The 21,825-nt window shown below is 35.9% G+C and overlaps 1 pseudogene across 1 annotated transcript; it reads right to left on the bottom strand.

The window, feature by feature from the left end:
- Window positions 1-2,337: 2,337 nt before the first annotated feature.
- Window positions 2,338-20,113, bottom strand: LOC309972298 (ferritin heavy chain-like; annotated as a pseudogene). Its single transcript has 2 exons — window positions 20,027-20,113; window positions 2,338-2,928 (listed from the first exon to the last, which is right to left on the bottom strand). The product of its transcript is annotated as a ferritin heavy chain-like (transcript).
- Window positions 20,114-21,825: the final 1,712 nt, after the last annotated feature.

Below are 21,825 nucleotides of genomic sequence, written 5' to 3'. Positions count from 1 at the left end.
GCCACTAGCACAGAAAAAAGCAAATTGAAGTACATATAACTAAAAAACCCTAGATTTTATTAGTTGCATTGTAATTGGAGTGGTTTTTGGAGAGGAGTAAAAATATGCCATCCATCTGCTTCTAAGGAAGAAGATTCAAACATTCCATTCAATAAATAAAATAATAAAAACAAAGTTTAACTTCATGATATAGTTAATAGAGTCAAAGAAGAGGGAAGAGAAATAGACACAAAAGGAGACCACACACAGTCACACAGAAAGAGATAAAGAAAGGGGCCCTATGAGGGAAGAGATGTACAGTCATTAACACAGAAACGGAGAAGCAGGGCTGATTTCCATGGAGAAGTACCTTCATCTTGTGGACTTTGCATTTTGGGTCCTTAAAGCCCATGAACCTAGTGCAGCGAACACCCTTGTCACTTGGGGCTGTTTGACTGTGGGCTGAAATTTAGTCAAGAACCAGCTGGGCTCCATGGGCCAGCTCTCACTTTCCAATTTTCTTGACTAAATTAATAAAATCTATCTGCTTACACCAATTTTCATTAGAAAGAAGGCTTACTTCGCTAATTATCTCACTTCTAAAATGTCAAACGGAAGGCTAAAGTTAATACTTTTATTCCCACCACCACCCCCCAAAAAAAACCCCAAAACATAACCAAAAGACAAAAAAAAATGTTATTTACTTTAGGAGTTGATGTGGGTTTTTTTAAAGGAGGAAATGAAAGAAGGGTGTTTACCAGTTTTACACATGTCTTTTCTTAAAGGATATTATGAGAATCTAAGTCTGAGAAATATATGTTAGAGAGAAAAAGATGAGCAGTGAAAGAGAAAGCCAATAGCAGTAGCAACCCTGCATGACCTTGGACCTAGGAGCTAGAGAGAAGCAAGAGGCCCAAAGGGATGAGGGCAAGAGCCCAGGGAAACAAGAGAAGCAGTCACTGCTACTTACAGTGTTCTCACCCTGTGCTAGGCTAACCTTTTAAAGCCTCATTTAAAAGATGTATTTATATGTGAACTAATAACCAACAAGGATCTACTGTATAACATGGGAACGCTGCTCAATATTATGTAACAGCCTAAATGGGAAAAAAATTTGGAAAAGAATAGATACATGTATATATATATAACTGAATCACTTTGCAGTACACCTGAAATTAACACAACATTGTTAATCAACTATACTCCAATAGAACATAAAAAGCTAAAAAAAAAAAAAAAAGAACCTACTGTATAGCTAGGAACTCTACTCAATACTCTGTAATGACCTATATGGGAAACAAATCTTAAAAAGAGTGGATATAAGTATAACTGATTCACTTTGCTGTACAGCAGAAACTAACACAACATTGTAAATCAACTGTACTCCAATAAAAATTAATTTAATAAAAAGAAAGCAGATAAAAAAAGAAAAATAATAAAAGATTTATTTAGAGATAAACCTGTGCTAAGTTTATGCCATTCAGAGATTTTTAAAATAGCTTTATTGAGGCATAGTTGATGTACATAAACTGCACATATTTAAAGTATAGAATTTGAACCACCCCTGCAAGGTAATGAACATATTTATCACTCTCAGAAGTTTTCTTGCACTTCTTCATAATCCCTTCCTTCAGGACCTCCTAACCTTCTTTCTCCCGGCAACCTCTGATCTGTTTGCTGTCAGAATACATTAGTTTGCATTTTTCAGTTTATAAAAATGGAATCATACAGGATTTTTTTTCTGACTTCCTTCACTCAGCATAATTATTCTGAAACTCTTTCCTGTTGTAACATGGATAAATATTTCATCCTTTTTTATTATTGAGTAGCATTCCATTGAATGGGTGAACCACATCACTTAGTTTATACATACCTATTAATGGAAATTTGAATTCTTTTCAATTTTTGGCTATTATAAATAAAGTTCCTATGAGCATTTGTGTACAAGTCTCTATATGGATGTGTGCTTTCATTTCTCTTAGGGAGGATCTAGTGGAAGTGCTAGGCCAGATGATCGGTGTATGCTTAACATTTTAAGAAATTGCCTATTTTCCAAAGCTGTTTTACCATTTTACATCTCTACCAGTAAGAGTTCCACTTCCTCATCAACACTTAGTATGGTCAGCTTTGAAAATTTTAGCCATTTAATAAGTATGCAATGCAGTGTTATTTCGTTGTAGTTTTTTTTTGGGGGGGTGCTGTACCTAATTATTTTATTTGAAAGAATACTACAAATGGAAGAACTTAAGTTGGTGTTTTGGTGCAACTTATAGAAAAGGTAAAGGTAAACCCAAATGCATGCACTACCTTGGTGACCAAAGAGGTCACCCCATGGCTATGGAGAAGCCAACTTAAGGCTTAGCCCTCAGGGTCACTGTCTTCCAGGGTGTGCTTATCAAAGACAGGCTCTGTAGTGCCAGGTTCCAGGGCCCCCATCTTATGCAAGTTGATTACAGCGGTCACCCAGTTCTTTAATGGATTTCACCTGCTCATTCAGGTCATATGTCTCAATGAAATCACACAAGTAGGTCTGTTTTGTTAATGCCAGTCTGTGCAGTTCCAGTACTGACTGACTCACACTTATTTTTCAAGTGTAACATACACTCCATTGCGTTCAACTCACTCTCCCAGTGGTCTCAGTTTGGTTTCTTGATATCCTGATGGGAGTTTTGGGTATCTACTTGGTTCTTGTAGCTTCATCAGTTTCCAGCATGTTCTCTCTCCTTATGAGATTGGTAAAGAAAACATTTGGCAAAGTTCTTTAAAGCCACGTCATCACAGTCAAAGTAGTAAGAGGTGCATGGACAGGTAGATATAGGAGATGCAGAGCTCCTGCTTGATCTGGCAGTTGATGGTGACCTCTGAGTCCTGGCAGTCATTCTGGTAAACCTGCAAGGGGGAACTGGCCACCACGGCAGGCAGTGGGCTCCTGGAGGTGGTCTGTGGGATCTATGAGGAAGTGTCAGAGGGCTGGCCCTAAGTGGCAGGCTAGCTAGTTTCCATAGAAGGAGTACTGAAACAGGAAGCCACAGTGATTTTCTGCAAAGAACCTCTGCCCTATTGCATTGTAGCTTTAATTTGCATTTCTCTAATAATATTGAACATCTTTTCTTGTGCTTATTTGCCATTCTTATATCTTCTTAGATGAAGTGTCTGTTCAAAACTGTTGCCTACTTTTTTAAAAAATGGATTATTTGTTTACATATTGTTGAGTTATGAGAGTTTTTTGCATGTGCGAGATACTAGTTTTTTATCAGAGTGGTACTTGGCAAAGATTTTCTCCTAGTCTTGGGTTTTCAAAGAACAATTTTTATTAAGTTCATTTATTAATTTGTTCTTTTATGAGTTATGCTTTTGGTGTTGCATCTAAGAAATCTTTACCTAACCCAAGATCATAAAGGTTTTCTCCTATGTTTTCTTCTAGAAGATGTATAGTCTTACATCTTACATTTGGTTTGTAACCTATTTTTGAGTTAACCTGTGCATATAATGTGATTTATGAATCAAATTTTTGTTTATTCATCCATTTTTTTCCATATGGATATCCAATTTCTAAGCACTTTTGTTGAAAAGACTATTTTTTCACCATTGAATTACCTTTGAACTTGTGTTGAAAATCAGTTGTCTATTATGTGTAGGTCATTTTGTAAACTATTTTATTTTACTCTTTTATTTCTCTGTCTTATTACCAATGCCACACTGTTTTAATTTCTATAACTTTATAATAAGTCTTAATAACATATAGTGTTAGTCCTCTAACTTTATTTTTTGTTTTCAAAGTTGTTTTAAATATTCCAGTAGAATCAGATATCTTAAAACCTTCAAAAGTCCTAATATTTCCCTCCAAAGTTATAGTGCTAGTACACTTAATCAGAAATAAAATTTAGAAAAAACGGGACACATACAAATTGATGTTATTCATATATCAATATCTTGTTATACCATATCCAGAAGCTGTATTATTAGAAGAGCCCTATCAAGGAGAACAGTCTGCAAATAGGAAGAATCAACTTTATTAAAAGAGAATGAAAATGTGAGTGGAGAAAAAGAAAATCAGAAAGCACTTTAATTTCTTTAACTTGACTCATATTCCAAGTCCAAACATACTTTATTTAGGGCCCTAGAATAACTTCAAGATATTCTCTTTAAGGCACATTCCTCCACTCAGCACAACAAAGGCTCAGAAGCTAAGCAGGATGACACAGGCTAAAAATACATTTTTATATATGTGAGATATATAGAGCTATATATATATTCAATATATATATATGCATGTATATATGTATAATTTTTCCCTATCACAAAGGGAAATTCCAAGAATGGCAGTGGGAAACTTCTAAGATAAGCCAGCTGTTCTTGGGTGGCCATTTTCATTTAAGTGACATGATTACATAAATTAAGTACACATGGGCTGGGAAATGTCTTGTAAAAAAATTTCCTTACAAGTAAATCTGGACAGATTTTGAGGTCTTGAGCTTCCCAACACTGTGAGTTCAGAAACAGACTGGAGGCCCTCCATCAGGGGTGTTGGGGAACAAATTTCCTCACTGGGTGAGAGACAAATGTCACTGACCTTGAAGGAGGCAGCCGACTCCAAAAATTGATGGTTTTTGAACAACTCATCCTATGGCATAGATAACTACAATAGGTGAGTAGTTTTCAAACTATATTCCAGAGTACAGCATCTCTCTATATTTCATAGAGAGAGCGTTGCTTTGGTGCCTGCCTCAGCTACTGCACAAGCAGTGTACCTCCAGGGCCTGGGTGAGCAAAATTCATGAGGAGATTCCTGCAGTTCAGAAATTAAAGTCATTCTCCTTCCATTGCTTTACACTTTCAATTATATAAACACATACTGGCATTTTAGTGATCCAAGCAGCATTTCACACTTGATTGGCCCACTTTTCTGTGGGAACTTTTCCTTTGCTCACATGGAGGACCACAGGAACCATTTCAGAATTCTGCACAAAGTAGCAATAAAAATGACTTTGGCCCACATGTTTGACTGTAGAGCTGATATCTACCCCAGATCAAATAGTTTTTACTCTATAAATAAAGGGTTTGACCTGTTCATTTTAGCTAGCTTGTCTAAACACAGCAGTTCAGCTGAGAAGTGATCCAGATTTCAAGTGTCCGGGCCTTACATATATAAAACATGGGCACACATTTGCACACATATGCAGATTCATGTGTGTACACAGGCTGGCATTCTTCCCCCTTTGACCAGTTTTGGAGTATCTGCCCTACTTCTCAGAGGAATCATCTAGTAAATAATCAGCACAGGGAGGAAGAATGATCCTAGGATTTTTTCCAGAACACCTCTGGCTCAGTAGGCACTCAGATGAAAAGTAGGGCAAATACCAATCTTAAAGTTCATTGGCTGTTTAATTTCCAGCCAAGAAAGCAATGAAGATGGAAAAGGGGGAGTACCTGTGGTCTGTGATTACTGGGGTGGCAGGCTTCCAGAGACACTGAGCCTTGACTTTGTTTCATCAGGATTCTTCCTAAGTTGCTATTAAGAAGTATTTTCAACAATCTCTTTTTATTAGCCGTTTGTGCCCAATATAGTTTTCTAGTTGCTAGTTTGTTATGGCTTTAACATAAATAAGGTTCTACAAATGTCTCACATGAGGAGTTGCAGGGCTGGATATGCTATTTAGACCACATAAAAAGTCTATGTAAAGGACTTCCCTTGTAATGGGACTCTTTTATATTTAATAGAACTGTCATATAAACATATACTAGCATTTAAAATACAGTTTCTGAGCTATAAAATAAACACCATTTCTAATATTGCTGTTGGCTTTCACATGCATAGAGCTTAGTTCATTAAATGTTCTTTACTCCATTTACGTGAAATGTGTTTTTAACTACCGGAGCAGCACATAAAGTGCATTATCCCTTGAAATGCAGCCATTATCAAGTAAAGAGCAGTGAAAGTCAAACATACCAAACATTTTGTGTAGATTCAAGAAAATTACAGTTAATTTTAACACCTTGTACAATGCCACAAACTGGTACTTTTCCAATAAATTATTATTGATGATTATAACTGTATTCATAAAATGAAATATAAATGTGGACATATATCACAGAAAAATATATATATTTATTTAGAAATATTTTCACAATTTATTGTTTACCTGAAAGTTATAAAATAGCAATATTTCATTTATTTTTCAAGTTAAAATGAAGTGGATTAAATAAAATGATTCTGCATTGCCTATCTTTATAAATTTGAGTAAAAATTTGCTACAGTGTGCTTCAGTTTTCTCATCTGAAAAATGCTGATAATAGTAGTTCCTAAGTCACAGTCTTCTTAGAAATGAGTTAAATATATAAAGCTATAGAGTTAACATAGTTAACACATATAGAGTTAACATAGTTTTTAGAACATTTCCAAGCACATAATCAGCAACCAATAAATCTCAGCTAGTAATGATATTTTTCTAGAGCTCTATTTTAGAGTCACCACAAGTAAATATTTTGTTGCACATGTTGCAATATCCAACAGAAATCATCTGTGTACATTTTGTGCTAAGTAAAAAGTGCTATGTTGTTTATCAACATATAGCATGAATCAGTTTAGATCAATATATCTATTAACAATGTTTCACTGTACTTAATTTTTATAAAAGTTAAAAAGTTTGGGAGAGTCAAAGAGCCATAAGATGTGATTACTGTCCTTAAGTAGTTATGTGAACATAAAAAAGAAATTAATGACATTAATACATTAAAAATACTAAAATTAATCTTACAAAAAACACTGACAGTGACATTACCAGACAGTTAGGAAGTGGTTGGCATTTGATACATGGTGCTAGAACATGTGGCTATTCCTACATAATACAACACAGAAAAGTAAATGCCTGGTAAATTAAAGGCCTCAATATGAAAATAAAACTGAAAAACTTTTAGGAGAAAGCCTAAGAGGATATCTTTATAACATCAGGACTCAGAAAAATTTATTAAACCAGACACAAAACCCACAAACTATAAAGGAAAAAATGTTTGAAATTTATCTATTAGCACTGAAAATTTCTGTGTGACAAAAGGTAACATAAAAAAATTGAGACAAGTCACAGACTAGAGGAAGATATTTGTAGACATATTATAGCCTCCTTTCCCCCAAATAGTATCTGGAGTTCTTCATGTGTTAGCAACCAAAAAACAACCTAATAAAAAGTGGACAAAGGATTCACAGAGAAGAAAACACAATGATCAGTAAATATATAAAGACCTCCCCAAGCCCACTATAATAAATGGATATGCAAATTAAAATAACAGTCAGAGGGTGTGTGCATCTGGCTATAGCGGCCTAACTTGCATAAGACTAAATCTTTTAATATAAAACAGCAAAAAAAGTCTGGAAAAATTTAAAAATCTGTTTTAAGACTTCAGAGAGCAATCAAAATAGTTAGGACTTGAGAAGCCAAAATTCCAAAGAGAAAGGAATAAAAGAGAAGTAATATTCACCGTTGCCTGCCCCGTTGAAATATTTGTCAATATTTGCCAATCTGTAACTTTCAGCCAAGATGCCAAAAGCCAAACAAAAATGGTATCTAAGAGATTAAGAAACTTCAGATTTCCCAACAGTCACAAAGGCTGGGGAGACAAAAACTGAAATACAGGGCTTACCATAGATGATCATGGTAAAATGCCCCAGACACTCAGCTGAAACTCCAGAAAGGCTACGCTTTGGACTAAGGAAACTGGAAATAGACTATTAGCGAAAAATATCTGGAATTAGTTCAACCCAAAATAGATTAGGATGACCTCCTTCTATTCTAATTATCTGTCTACCAGAAGCAAAATTTAGTACTCTCTGTAGGAAAGTAATATTATCATGAGTGTCAAATTATCTTTAAACATTTTCATATACAATGACAACATCCATTTAAAACAACCAGTCACACCAGAAACAGAATCAAATTACTTAGAACAAAAAGGAAAAAATTTGGTAAAATAAAAACAGATCCATAGGAGATCCAAATATTAGAGTTATCAGACACAGAATTAAAAATAATTACGGTTAATATGATCAAAAAAAAAAAGTACAGGACAAGATAGAGACTTTCAGCAGAGAACTAGAGTCCAGAGCAAAGAATCAAATAAAAATTCTAGCTTGGAAAAATATAAAAACCCAAATTAAGAACTCAGTGGATTGGTTTAACAGAAGGCTGGGCACTGTTAACGAGAGAATTAGTGCACTGGAAGATAGGCTGGCAGGTAATAGCTTGAATGAAACACAGTGACAAAAAAAGAGGAAAAGTATAGAATATATTACAAGAAACATACTGGACATGATAAAAAGTTTAGCATGTAATAAATATATAATATGTATAAAAGGAGAGAAGAGATAAAGTGGGACAAAACAATATTTGAAGAATATGACTAAGAATTTCCATAAATGTGTAGAAAATATCAAGCTACAGACTCAATAAATTTTATGAACCACGAAAGAGATAAATACAAAGCAAGTCCACACAGATACACATCACAGTAAAACTACTGACACATCAAAGATTCAAACATACAAATACAAATACAGAGAAAATATCAGATGCATCCAGAGAGAAAATGTTACCCTCAAAAAAGCAAGAAACAGACTAATGGCTAAATATGCAACACAAACATTAGAAACTAGAAGAAAGTAATAGTTTTTAAATACTGGAATAAACTACCTGCTAATCTAGAATTGTATACACAGCAAAAATATCTATCAAAATTTAAGGTAAAATAAGTATATATTCAGATATACAAAAACTGAGGGTTAGTCACCTGCAGACTCACAATAAAAATATATATATATATAATAAAAATTTTATTAAGTTCTTTAGGTAGAAAACCTGCATAGAAAAGCCAGAAAAAATAAAGAACAAAAAAGGATATTTGAATACATCTGAATGAATGTCTAAAATATTGTCTAATACATTGTGTGATTTAAACATTTGAAGATGTAAAATACATAACAATGAAAGATGGGAAAAGAATATATGCATTACTGGGGAAGTGGTAAAAGTAACAGTTTGTATTAAAATGTAACAAATCAAGGATTCATGTTTTAGTCTTTAGGCTAATCAGCTAAAGAATAGTATAATAATGAATAACAAAGTAATAGAGGGTAAGTATGGAATAATAAAAAATACTTGATTAATCTAAAAGAAAACAAGAAAGGGCAAAAGAAAAACATGTAGAAAATAAATATAAGATGGTTGATTTAAACCCAAATATAACAGCTGTTTAATTAAATGTAAGTAGTCTGAACACTGTGATTAAAAGACAAAGTTTGTAGAATTGGATGTGTTTTTTTGTTATTTATTTATTTATTTATTTATGGCTGCGTTGGGTCTCCGTTGCTGCGCGCAGGCTTTCTCTAGTTGCAGCGAGTGGGGGCTACTCTTCCTTGTAGTGCACGGGCTTCTCATTGCAATGGCTTCTCTTGTTGTGGAACACAGGCTCTAGGTGCACAGGCTTCAATAGTTGTGGCATGTGGGCTCAGTAGCTGTGGCATGCGGGCTCTAGAGCACAGGCTCAGCAGTTGTGGTGCACGGGCTCAGTTGCTCCGTGGCATGTGGGATCTTCTCAGACCAGGGCTCGAACCCATGTCCCCTGCACTGGCAGGCGGATTCTTAACCACTGTGCCATCAGGGAAGTCCCTGGATGTTTTTTAAGTCAGGCATTTATGACACACAAAAGATGCATCTTAAATGTAAGACTGTAGAGATGTTGAAAGTAAATTTTTTCTAAAAAGAATTTAAAAAGGTACATATGCAAATATTAGCCAAAATAAAATTTATATAACTGTACTAATATTAGGAGAAGTAGGCTTTACTGCAAAAATCACTATTAGAGATAAAGAGGAATATTTCAAAATGATAAAAATCCAATCTACTAGGCATATATCACAATTCATAAAGGCTCAAAATACGTAAATCAATAACTGACAGAATGTAGAGAAGAAATTGACAAATCCACAATCATTGGGACATTTTATTACAAAGATTGATGGGGATATGGAAGATTTCAGCAGCATGAGTAACCAGTTTAACTGACTTGAAATAATAGAGGACACTGCACAAACTTGGAATACACATTCTTTTCAAGTATAAAATTGGCCATATGCTAGTCCATAAAGCAAGTGCTCAATCTCATTAGTAGTTAAGGAAATACATATTAAATTCACAATGAAATTATTACACATCAGAGTAACCAAAATAAAAAATACAGAAAATACCTCGTGCCAAAAGAACGTGGAGCAACTGGAATGTACTGCTGTTGAGAGTGTAGATTGGTGAAGCTAATTTAGAAAAGTTTTTGGCTGAATCTACTAGAATTGAACAAATGCACTTACCATGATGCAACAATTCCATTCCTAGATCAATACCCTAGAAAAATGAACATGTGCTCACCAATATGAACAAGTTGTACAAGAATCTTCAAAGCAACACTTGTGTGTGTGTGTGTGTGGTACACGGGCCTCTCACTTTTGTGGCCTCTCCCGTTGCGGAGCACAGGCTCTGGACGCGCAGTCTCAGCGGCTATGGCTCACGGGCCCAGCCGCTCCGCGGCATGTGGGATCTTCCCGGACAGGGGCACGAACCCGTGTCCCCTGCAAAAGCAGGCGGACTCTCAACCGCTGCGCCACCAGGGAAGCCCCAAAGCAACACTCTTTATAGCAGCCAAACACTGGAAATGACTCAAATGCTTATGAACATAAATGGAGCAATAAATTTTTACACACATATAATGGAATGCCATAGACCAGCAAGATGGACAAACTACCACCATGTTCAACAATGCAGTAAATCTCAAGAAAATTTCTTTAGTGAACAGATCTAACACAAAAGATTCTGAATCCGATAGTGATTCTGTTACTAAATCATTCTGAATGAAACTAATCTACTGTACTAGTTTTTTTGGGGGCTGCCATAACGAAGCACTGCAAACTGGATATCTAAAACAACAGACATTTATTTTCTCACAGTGCTGGAGGCTAGAAATTCAAGATTGGGAGAGTTGGTTTCTTTTGAGACCTTTCTCTTTTGGTTTGTAGAAGACCATCTGCTCCTTGTATTTTCACATTGTCTTCCCTTTGTACCCATCTGTGTCCTAATCTCCTCTCCTTATAAGAACACCAGTCATGTTGGATTAAGGCCTACCCCGATGACCTCTTTTTAACCTAATTACTCTTTGGAGGGATTACAATTTTGCCCATAACATTTATGTGATTAAAATTTAGGATAGTGTTTACCTTTAAGGAGGATGGTGGTAGTAACTGAGAGGAGGAAAGAGGAGGTCTGATATTCTTGATTCTGATAATACATGTAGTCTACTTTATAAATGCTCATTAAGCTATATACTGATGATTTGTGCACTTTTCGAAACGTTTGTTGTTCTTCATTTTAAAAAATCTTAATAAGAAAATATGAATTAATAAAAAGTAATTTACATCCATCAAATTGCAGAAATATAAAAAATGCAATGATATGTGAAGACTTATGCACTGCTGGTAAATTTATAAATTAGTGAAACACCTTAGAGAGCAATTCGGCAATTGTTGGAAAGATAACAAAATAATTGATATACTCATTGAGCACTGTTCTAAGCACTGTTGTATTTACTATGACAATGCCATAAATGATGTATTTTTAGAGTCTGAACTGGACTGCTGTAAAAAAGTGACTAATAAAAACCCAGTGGTTAAATAAGACATCTATATATCCTCCTTATAACAGCCCAGCAGTAGATGGCTAACAGGACAACTCTGCCAGGTTCAAGATTTCAAGATAGAGATTCCATCTCTAGGAATAAGGCCTCTCTCTCTCTCTCTCTTTCTCACACACACACACACACATACCATTCTCTCTCTCTCACCATTTCTAGATAGCAGGAAGTGGGGAAAGGCACACAAACACACGCAGGAGTGTACATCACTTTCACTCACATCCCATTAACCAGAATGTAGTCACATGTCCACATCTAGCTGGAAGAATGCTAAGAAATGTAGCCTTTATCTGGGTACCTGAAACTCTTCTATGGACAAAGGGGATAATGGATATTGGAGTACAACAGGCAGTCTGTCATAGGCAGTTACTACTACTATCATGATTTTAGAGATCAAGAAACAGAGTCAAATATGGTAAGGGTACACACAGAGTAAACGACAGAGTCAAGACTTGAACTCACACAAACAACATACCTACTGTATGAGGCACTGCCTCTCTACAGCTAATAAAATTAAAGTTGTATACCCTGTAACCCAGCTGTTCTAGCACACGTGCATAAAGACACATGTACTGGGATGTTCATTCCAACACTGATTGTTAAAATAAAAAACAAACAAGCTAAACTAAACTAAAAAAGACATGCAATGGAAACTTCTCAGCCATCAAAACTAGCGTTCAATATGAAAAAATCTCCAGAACATAATACTGAAAGGAAAGAAGTTATAGAAAGAATACATACAGTATGATGTCAGTTGCATAACACTTTAAAAATAAAAAATATGTATTGTTTATGACTGAATAAGTGTGCAGTAAAAGTGCAGCATATGTGTGGGAATAATGTTCACAAATCTATTAAATATGGCAAGATGTTAACAAATATTTAGTCTTATATGCTCATTATTTTAATTTCTGGTTTTTGTGTGTTTTAAAAATTTACCAGTGGTGTCTAAATTTTCTTTTTTAGATGCATTGACCATATGGTGTAGATTTATTGGGGATAGTTTGGATATAAATTGCTCTTTATAATCTCTGTAAACTATCAATATATTCTAGGAATATCAATCCCTTTTGGACTACCTCTCACACATAGAATTGATATAAAAATCATTATCTTGATTTTTTATCTAGAAATATAGTTGGCCTAGATGTGGTAGCTTACTCAGTTGACTTAGGATTCAAATTTCACATTTAATTTTTACATTAATCATATAAGAGAGAAACCATTTTTCTTTCATATAAATGATGTAATTTTCTGTTTATCATCCTCCTATACTTTCAAAAGTTCTTTCCTTTTCATCTAAAAATCTTTCAGACTAATTCATATTGGTCTACCATTTTAAATTATCAGTTTCATTTCCAAGTGAAAATTTGATTTACATTTTTGTGACTAAACAAAAATAACAACAGACTTCATCACATTTAGGCTAGATTGAATTTTTAAGTGAAGCAATTTCTTCACATCTTTTCTAAGTGGGACTGGGGGAAAGAATGGGAATGTGAGGAGAGATCTTTGATAGTTTTTTTTTTTTTTGAAGGACAGGCTCAAGTGTGGTGTAGAGAGATTATAGAGTCAAGATTTTTCTATTGGACAAAAAAAAAAGATTTTTCCACTGGATATTCCAATTATTCTTGAGGCACTATCTTTCTCTTAGACCAACATCATTTAAATCCAGATATATTGCCTTGGCTTAAAACAATTTGGGGTAAGAGAAAAGCAGAATTATTAATAACTTCATCATTCTTTCTTCTTATCAAATGCTGACATATTCAAGACAGATTTGGAAATTATTGGTACCTAAACACTCATCTCCTTCATTATTTAAAGTTGATGAATTCCTAAATTAATTCTTAGACCTTTCTTTAACAAGACAGACAGAAATAAAAGGAGGGTAGAGAGGTTTCTTTTACATTTGAACCAAAGTTACTTTATTACTTAGTATAGCTAAAATTATCAAAGACAGATTTCATGTTTTAACAATGGAGTCTCTTCAGTTTATAGGGATATTGTTCTACAGAGGAAAAACAAACTGAGGACTTTTATAAGAGGGCATTCTTGGTTCAGAGTACATTATAGATGATGTGCTATCACTTTCAGACCCAACAAAAAAAGAGACAAGGTTTTAATGTTAAAACACTAAGATTGATTTATTGATATTATGCTTGTCAAACACAGGAGAAATGGTTTTATAATGTTGATAAAGTGAGCATAGAATTTAGTTTTGGCTATAGATATAATTTCTTATGTAATGCAACTACAAAAACAATTTCTTGAGGGTTCTCTGAGGAGTAAACTGGGTTGAGGTGGACCACTAGAACTTCACTGTATTCTTAGTAAACTGGAAGCTAATAATGACCCTATCTCTTTCTGGCAGCTGAACGTTTCTAGCTTCATATCTAGGGGTTCACATAAGAAATGCATGATAGCCAAGCCTACAAAATTTCTTACTTACAATCTCTTTGGGGTGAAGTGAAATAAAATTTTGATCAACTTCATTCATCAGCTTTGATCTCTTCTCTAAATTATTTGACCTATATTTCTAAAAAATGAGACTCTAAGACAAAGTTTTGCATGCAGATAGTTGATCTCAGGGAGAAAAGAAGGAGGACATGTGGAGTGAGACCAGGAGGAAAGGAAAGCTAATCCAAAGGTACATATTGAACTGGCCATTACTGTGGGGGCTGGTGCACCATCTTGTCAAGAATTCTCAAGCACTTCATGGAATATGTCTCAGATTGAAAAACCAGGGGACAAAACAAGAGAAATATTTATTAATTGTCTCCATTTACCTTATTAGTCAATGGTGGGCTCACTCCTTTGGTGGGCTCAGTCCTGGTTTGTGCATTCATGAAGGCCAAGTGGGTCATGCAATCCCATGTTGCAGTATCAGAGGTGTCCTGGGGCAGGTAGTGAAGGATATTTGGCACAAGTGTTGTTAAGAAGCACCTGAGAAAATTGGTAGAAATCCGCAGAGAAGATATGAATCAGTACTCAAGAAGTGTCTGATGTAGTCTTTGCAACTTTGCACCTTTTAGATCTTCTTGTGTCCCGCATTAATTAATTCCATTAAGTCAAGTTCATCAGAGTTCCTTTCTAGGTCATGACCACTTGCAATATTTATAAAGACTCAATACTAAGAGGCTTAGTGCAATAAGTTGTGTTTCCTGCTGCTACAATTGGTGCTGAGACTGAAATTGATACTTACCATCTCACTCTCTACTACCCATTCTAGAATTCTTTCATCCTTTGCCTGTGCCTCAGCTTGTCTAGGTTGCTTGTCTAGTGTGGTGACCTAGACTGTCTTTCCCAAAGACTCCGAGCTCTTCATGCCTTTCCCTTTTCAAGCTGTGGTTGCTACATATCCATTTACATTATCACTAAGCACAGAGTCACCAAAAGACATCCTCAAATACCCTGTAGTCTAGACAGACTTCCCCAAGTTCCCATCATGTAGCAGCAACTCTAGATCTTCAGGAAAATTAGAGTCAATTACTTTAAGTTATTCCTTCCTTTGCTGACATGAAAAACCCAAAATGACCAAGTGGTAGTTGGAGCTATAAGTTCAGAGGAATCTTTACTATGTCTTCTGGTGTAAGTGTTTCCTCATTGGGAACTTTAGATCTGGCAGAGTACAAATAGGAAACTCAAATTCCAAAATACAGTCACTAATGGTGAGAGGGTTCTGTACTACCTGTCTTTGGTTCCTGGACCCAATTTTTCTGACAACTCAACACCAAATATCACGTATCAGATAAGCAAATATACCACATCCCAGACTATGGCTATCCACCTTGCTGGTGCACCAGCTGAGCTGCTTCTAAGCGATAAAGTTTATAGTCTGGAGTCACTTGTCTCGTGTCATAAAACGTGTACCTTCATCTGAGTCACTGTTATATGGGATACCATAACAATGGATTGGTATTTTGGAATTCCTCAGATGGTGGTACTAGCTGAGACACGGGTTATACATACAGTAAACCCATATCTACTATAAGTGTCAGTTCTGACTGGGGTACCTCACTTCTTCCTCCAGAATGAAAGGGATCTGATGTAGCAGATATACTACCAGAAATCTGGTATCTCAAGGGATTGTGCTACATCTAGGGTTTCAACCAGCTCTTTCATGGATCATTGTCACTGAAGTTCCAAAGTCAGACTCTCAGTGTCTAACAGAGTACAAGAGCACACGAGAAATTATTTTATAATAGCAGATACTTAGTTCTCTGCTAAAGCAGCCATGACTTTGCTCTAGAATTCTGGAAGTCTGAATTGTGACTTTTCTGGTAGAGCTCGATAGAGATTCTACCTTGCACACTTAACCACCATGGATACCTCTAGCACTCTAAGCTCTTGAGGCAAATGGCCTAAGTGCCAGGCATCTCTCACTGAGTATGGATCTGGTATAAAATTTTCCATTATTCTGGGTACCACTCAAAACTGGGAGCCTTCTGAACCATCTAATAAGTGAGTCAGAGCATTATTCCCAAGAGTAGTATATATTGCTTTAGAATCCAAAGGCCCACAAAGCATTGAGCTTCTTTCTTTTTTTGTTGTTTTAATTTTAATTTTATTGGAGTATAGTTGATTTACAATATTGTGCTAGTTTCAGGTGTACAGCAAAGTAACTGAGCTTCTTTCTTAATAAAGAGGGCTGCAATAAATAACAACGTGTCCTTAGAAAGGTTATTTCAGAATAGCCCAGATCATTGGACCCATTAAAACTTCATCAATATGATAGGCCTTCTAAAACTTTTGAGAGTTTATTCTCTCTCCTATGCCATTCATCAGTCTTAATGGGCATTCAATGCACTTGCCACTATCTGTTCATCCTCTGCAGTTAGCATGACATAATCAATATTGTGGTCCAGTACCATGGATAGACAGAATATATTAATTGGGTTTTAGATATAATAAAATTGTTGTAATAACCAGACTTCCAAATAATAATACCCATCAGGCAACTACAAATGTAATGGTTGTGTAGCAAGGTAAAAAATAAATGAATATGCATGAAAGTATTGGTTTGACAATAAATTATAAGAGGATGACAAGATCTTCTAGAAATAAATTAGTCCTCAGAGAAAAATGACACAAAAGAGCAGTAAACCAGTTCTGTTGTTTTGAGCTGCTGTATGGCCCTGTGCTGCCTCTATTCTTAAATTGAAAGGTAAAGTGTTGCACAACAACACTTGAAACTAATATAAAGTTATATGTCAATTATATCTCAATGAAAAAAAAGATATAGTATTAATGTGGGCAGTGCACCAGGATCTACATGGTTAGGAAAATAAGTGTGAATAAATAGAGTGTAGGGACCAAGAAAAGTGAAGAATGATTATCAGTTTAAGGACCAACAGCAGGACTCTGCCTAGAGAAGAGTAACAAACTCATATCCTAGTGGGGAGGACTATTTTGGCTTGGCTAATCTGATGAGACATCTTTGATACGGAAAATTAGCTTTCAGCATATTGCCAGTAAAATTTATGCATGAAATAAAGTGATTTTTAAGAAAATTATATGGGAGATTTCAATAAGCTAGATAGAAAGGAAAAAAACCCCACCAATAACAAACATTAGATTGGGGAAGAGAAGAAACATGATGGGGATGGGAATCCAGGAAGAGGACGTAAGCAGTTAAACTTTTCCAGCAGGAGATTGTGGAGGGGGAGGAAAGGATAAGGATAATGGCAATGACTTTTAAGGTTAAGAACTTTATATTTAAACCATATGATCTTCTGCATAAGTCTCCTGCCTTGCCTTATTTGCCCCCTAAAATAAGTAAAAGTCTATGACCTACATTGGCTTTCTGGGAATGTTTTGGAAAGAAATCAAAGAAAAGACCCTGTGCTCCACATTAGTATCAACCTGAGACATACGAAAGAAAACAATAAACCAAGGAAATAAAAGAGACAGAGAATTTCTCATAAATAAGAAATTAGAGACAGAAGTGTATCGATATTGGAAAGAATGCTTATAATCCCATCCTGCATGAAAAGGGGGAGAGGATATCTGCAAATAACCGTATCCTCATTTCTAAATAACACAATTTTTTCTATCAAAGAAAAAAGGTTAAAAATTTTTTTTATTGAAATCTACCATACATACATCAAAGTGCAAAAATTCTAAGAGTACAGCTTGATTATTGATCACCAATTGAACATACCCATGAGACTACCCAGATCAAGAAATAGAACCTTATCAAATTCCCAGAAATCCCCATCCTGCACATTCCAATTACCACTCCCATTCTCCTCTCCAAATAAAATCACTATTGTAAGTTTTAAAATCATAGATTAGGTTCGCTTGTTTTGACTTTCATATGAATGACATCATAGTAAATGTTTTTGTGAGTCTGGCTTCTCTTACTCAATTTTAGGCTTGTGAGATTCATTCATTTGTTTCACTTCTCATTCATTATCACAGCTATATAATATTTCATTGTATGAGTACCATACTTTATCCATTCTACTGTTAATGAACTTTTGAATAGATTTTACTTGTAGGCTATGACATATCTTTTGGTGAACACATTGTCTCATTTCTAATGGATATATATCTAGAAGTAAAATTGCTAGGTCCAAGGAGATATATATATATATATATATATATGTAACTCTAGTAGAGAATGCCAAAACATTCTTAGGTGTTTGTACCTATTTTCATTCTAGCTACGAGTATATGAAAGTCACAGCAGCTCTGCGTCCTGACCCATACTTGACTGTGTTATCTCTTTAACATTAGCAATTCTGGTAGGTTAATATTGTATTCATCGTGTTATTAATTTACATTGCTTTGGTGATTCATGAAGTTGAACACCTTTTTACGTGTTCACTGGAATTTTTGACATCCTCTTTTGTAAAGTATGTGTTGAAGTCTCTTGCCTATTTTTCTATGGGGTTGTCTGTTGTTTTTTATTTATTTATTTATTTTTGTGATTGACTCGCAATTCACTCTGGATATGAGTCTTTCAATCATTATATGTGTTGAACTATTTTCTCTCACACTGTGGCATGTCTTTTAATTACATATTTTCTTTTTTCCAACTTTTTATTTGTAAATAACTTTAGACTTACAGAAAAGTTGCAAGAATAAGGTTTCCCTGGTGGCGCAGTGGTTGAGAGTCCACCTGCCGATGCAGGTGACACGGGTTCATGCCCCGGTCCGGGAAGATCCCACATGCCGCGGAGCAGCTAGGCCCATGAGCCATGGCCGCTGAGCCTGCGCGTCCGGAGCCTGTGCTCTGCAATGGGAGAGGCCACAACAGTGAGAGGCCCGTGTACCGCAAAAAAAAAAAAAAAAAAAAAAAAAAGTTGCAAGAATAGTACAGATAATTCACCTTCTCCTTATGTTAGCAACTTACATAACTATAGTATTAGTATCAATGCAAGGAAATGAACATTGGTATAATACTACCAAACTAACCTACAAACTTTATTCTAATAATTTCATCAGTTTTTCTTCTAATGTCATTTTTTGTTTGTTTCAAGATCTTATTCTGGATATCACATTGCATTTAGTTATGTCTCCTTAGTCTCCTGCAATCTATGACAGTTCCTCATTCTTTCCATTTTTTCATGACCCTGACAATTTTGATGAGTACTGGTCAGTTATTTTATGGTTTGTCCGATGTTTTCCAACAATTAGATTGAAGTTATGCAATTTTTGGCAAGAACACTGCAGAAATAATATTTTGTCCTCAATACACCTTGGAAACAGGGGGTATATGTTTTCAATATGTCCTACTACTGGTGATATCAACCTTTGAACACTTGCTTAAGTGATGTCTGCTGGGATTCTCCACTGCAGTTACTATTTTTCCCTTTTACAATTGATAAATATCTTGGGAGAGATACTTTGAGTCTATGTAAATATCCTGTTTCTCCTCAAGTTTTCCAGTGGTCAATCAGTGCATCTTCCTGCAACAATTATTACTGTGGTGATTGCCAAATGGTGAGTTTTTATTCCCTTGTTTCTATCTACATTTATTAACTGGGTTTATATTATAAGGTGGAACTGACACTTTTCCTCCCATCATATGGATCAGATATTTTATTTTCCAGGCCCCTTTGTGGATAGGGCTAGGCACCCGACCTAAGTGTGGCCAATCAGATAACTCCACAAAAATCACCTAGACTTTCTATCCCATCATCAAGAGTCAAGAGAGGGCCCACACACTGGGAGTAACCATCAGCTTCTCCAAAAATCTCTACTCCTGTCCTAGTCCATTTAGGCTGCTATAACAAAATATTATTGTTATAATATAGACTACTGTTATGATATAAACTGGGTGGATTATAAAAAACAAAAAATTATTTCTCACAGTTCTGGATGCTGGGAAATGCCAGATCTTGGTGCCAGCATAGTTGGTGTCTGATGAGAGCCTGCTTCCTGGTTCACAGACAGCCATCTCTCTTAGGCCTCTTTTATAAGGGCACTAATCCCATTCATGAGAGCTCCACCCTCATGACCTAATCACTCCCCAAAGCCTCACCTCCAAACACCATCACATTGGGCATTAGGATTCAAAATACAAATATTGGATGGACACAAACATTCGGTTTATAGCATTCCATTAACAGATATCAAGGCAAAGTCCAAACATCTAATATAAGGCTCTGTCTCCTCCAATAAGTATACTGAATCTGTGACCAGTCCTCCACCCAAATCTTCTACCATCATTTTCAGGAAAGGACCTACAACCTGAGACTATGACCCAGCTATCCCAAATTTCCTTACCTCTATTGATAAGGAGCTGCAGGTACTCACCCTCCAATCCCCTAATGCACATTCTCTGTCTTGAATTCACCCAGGAAATACTCTTGTTTAACCCTTTATTCCTGTTTTTATCTCTCACCTGGGCTCACAGTTAACCTTTTTTCTTCTGCTTTTATTCCCTGTAACCCTCTGTACTGTCTCCCTCTCCCACTGCTCCTGTTCCACAAATCATTTCACTGTGCCCTCTGAAATTCATGGTCCACATGCCAGATTGTATTTTCTACAGTGGCCACAAGATCTCTCAACCCTCTGCTCCTGCAATCTTCGCTGGAATGTCACTCTTTTATGAGGACTCTCAAAACACTCCATTTAAAATTGTCACCTACAAGCACCCACCCAGCCCACCCTTTTTATCCCCCTTAACCTACACTTGTTTTCCTAAAGCACTTTATCATCTAACATCAATTTACATGATCCTTTACTTTATTGTTTATGGTCTGTCTCAAGATACCCCACTCTCCCCTGCTTGAATATAATTTCTAAGAGGATGGAGGCATTTGTTTGTTCTTTCAGTGATATATCCCAAACACCCCGAGTGGCATGAGGCACATTTTAGGTGCTCCAGATTTTGAATCAGAAGTTGATGTCTCAAATAGATAAAATCAAAATGACTTTTCTTCCTAGTTGTAATGTTAGCAGCCCCACACTCACTTTCCCAGGATGGGGCATGTAGGGCAGCAGCAACAGTAAAGCCAGTGTGTCCAGCACCCCATGATACTGTGGTCACCAGCAGTGTCAGTACTGACCTCTGGACCATCACTGTGCCTGGATTTTGGCTACAGTTTTGCTCAGTCTTCTTGTTAGTTTTGCTCAGCCTGCCTGTTTCTTGGGACTGATTCTGCAGCCATCTCTGTGATCTTGCAAGTGACACAAAATTCTTTTGAATAATTTTTTTTCTGCTTATATCAGCTGGTGAGGGCTTGTTTCTTTGCTAAGAACAACGAACTTTTAAGTATTGGCCTTTTGAAAATGGATGAGGACATATCTGAAATACCCACAAGTTCAGAACAGCATCACTAAAAATAAAAGAGAAAATAGTACCAGAGGAGGCTGTCTACCTAATTAGCTACCAACATATGCAGATGAGAATGCTGGTCCAGAAACTCGGAGTGGAGAAAGCCACAAAATGTCAAGATTGTTTCATCCAACATCACATAGACAGCCTATTTCTTTACTTCTTTTGGTAGGGCTGGTCAGAAAGACATGGGAGTGAAAAAACATCTCTTTTTAAAAGCCATCACTTGGACTCGTGTAATATAAAAGGCCATCCCTGGGAGACACCCGGCATGGATCCATATGCTTTGTGAGTTTTTTTCCCTGTGACATTTTTATGAAGGTTATGTA

This window comes from Leucopleurus acutus, assembly GCF_964270905.1.
Source record: "Leucopleurus acutus genome assembly, chromosome: 15".
NCBI classification, from domain to species: domain Eukaryota; kingdom Metazoa; phylum Chordata; class Mammalia; order Artiodactyla; family Delphinidae; genus Leucopleurus; species Leucopleurus acutus.
The sequence above is the reverse complement of the archived record's forward strand: the minus strand, read 5'-3'. Positions and strand labels throughout refer to the sequence as shown.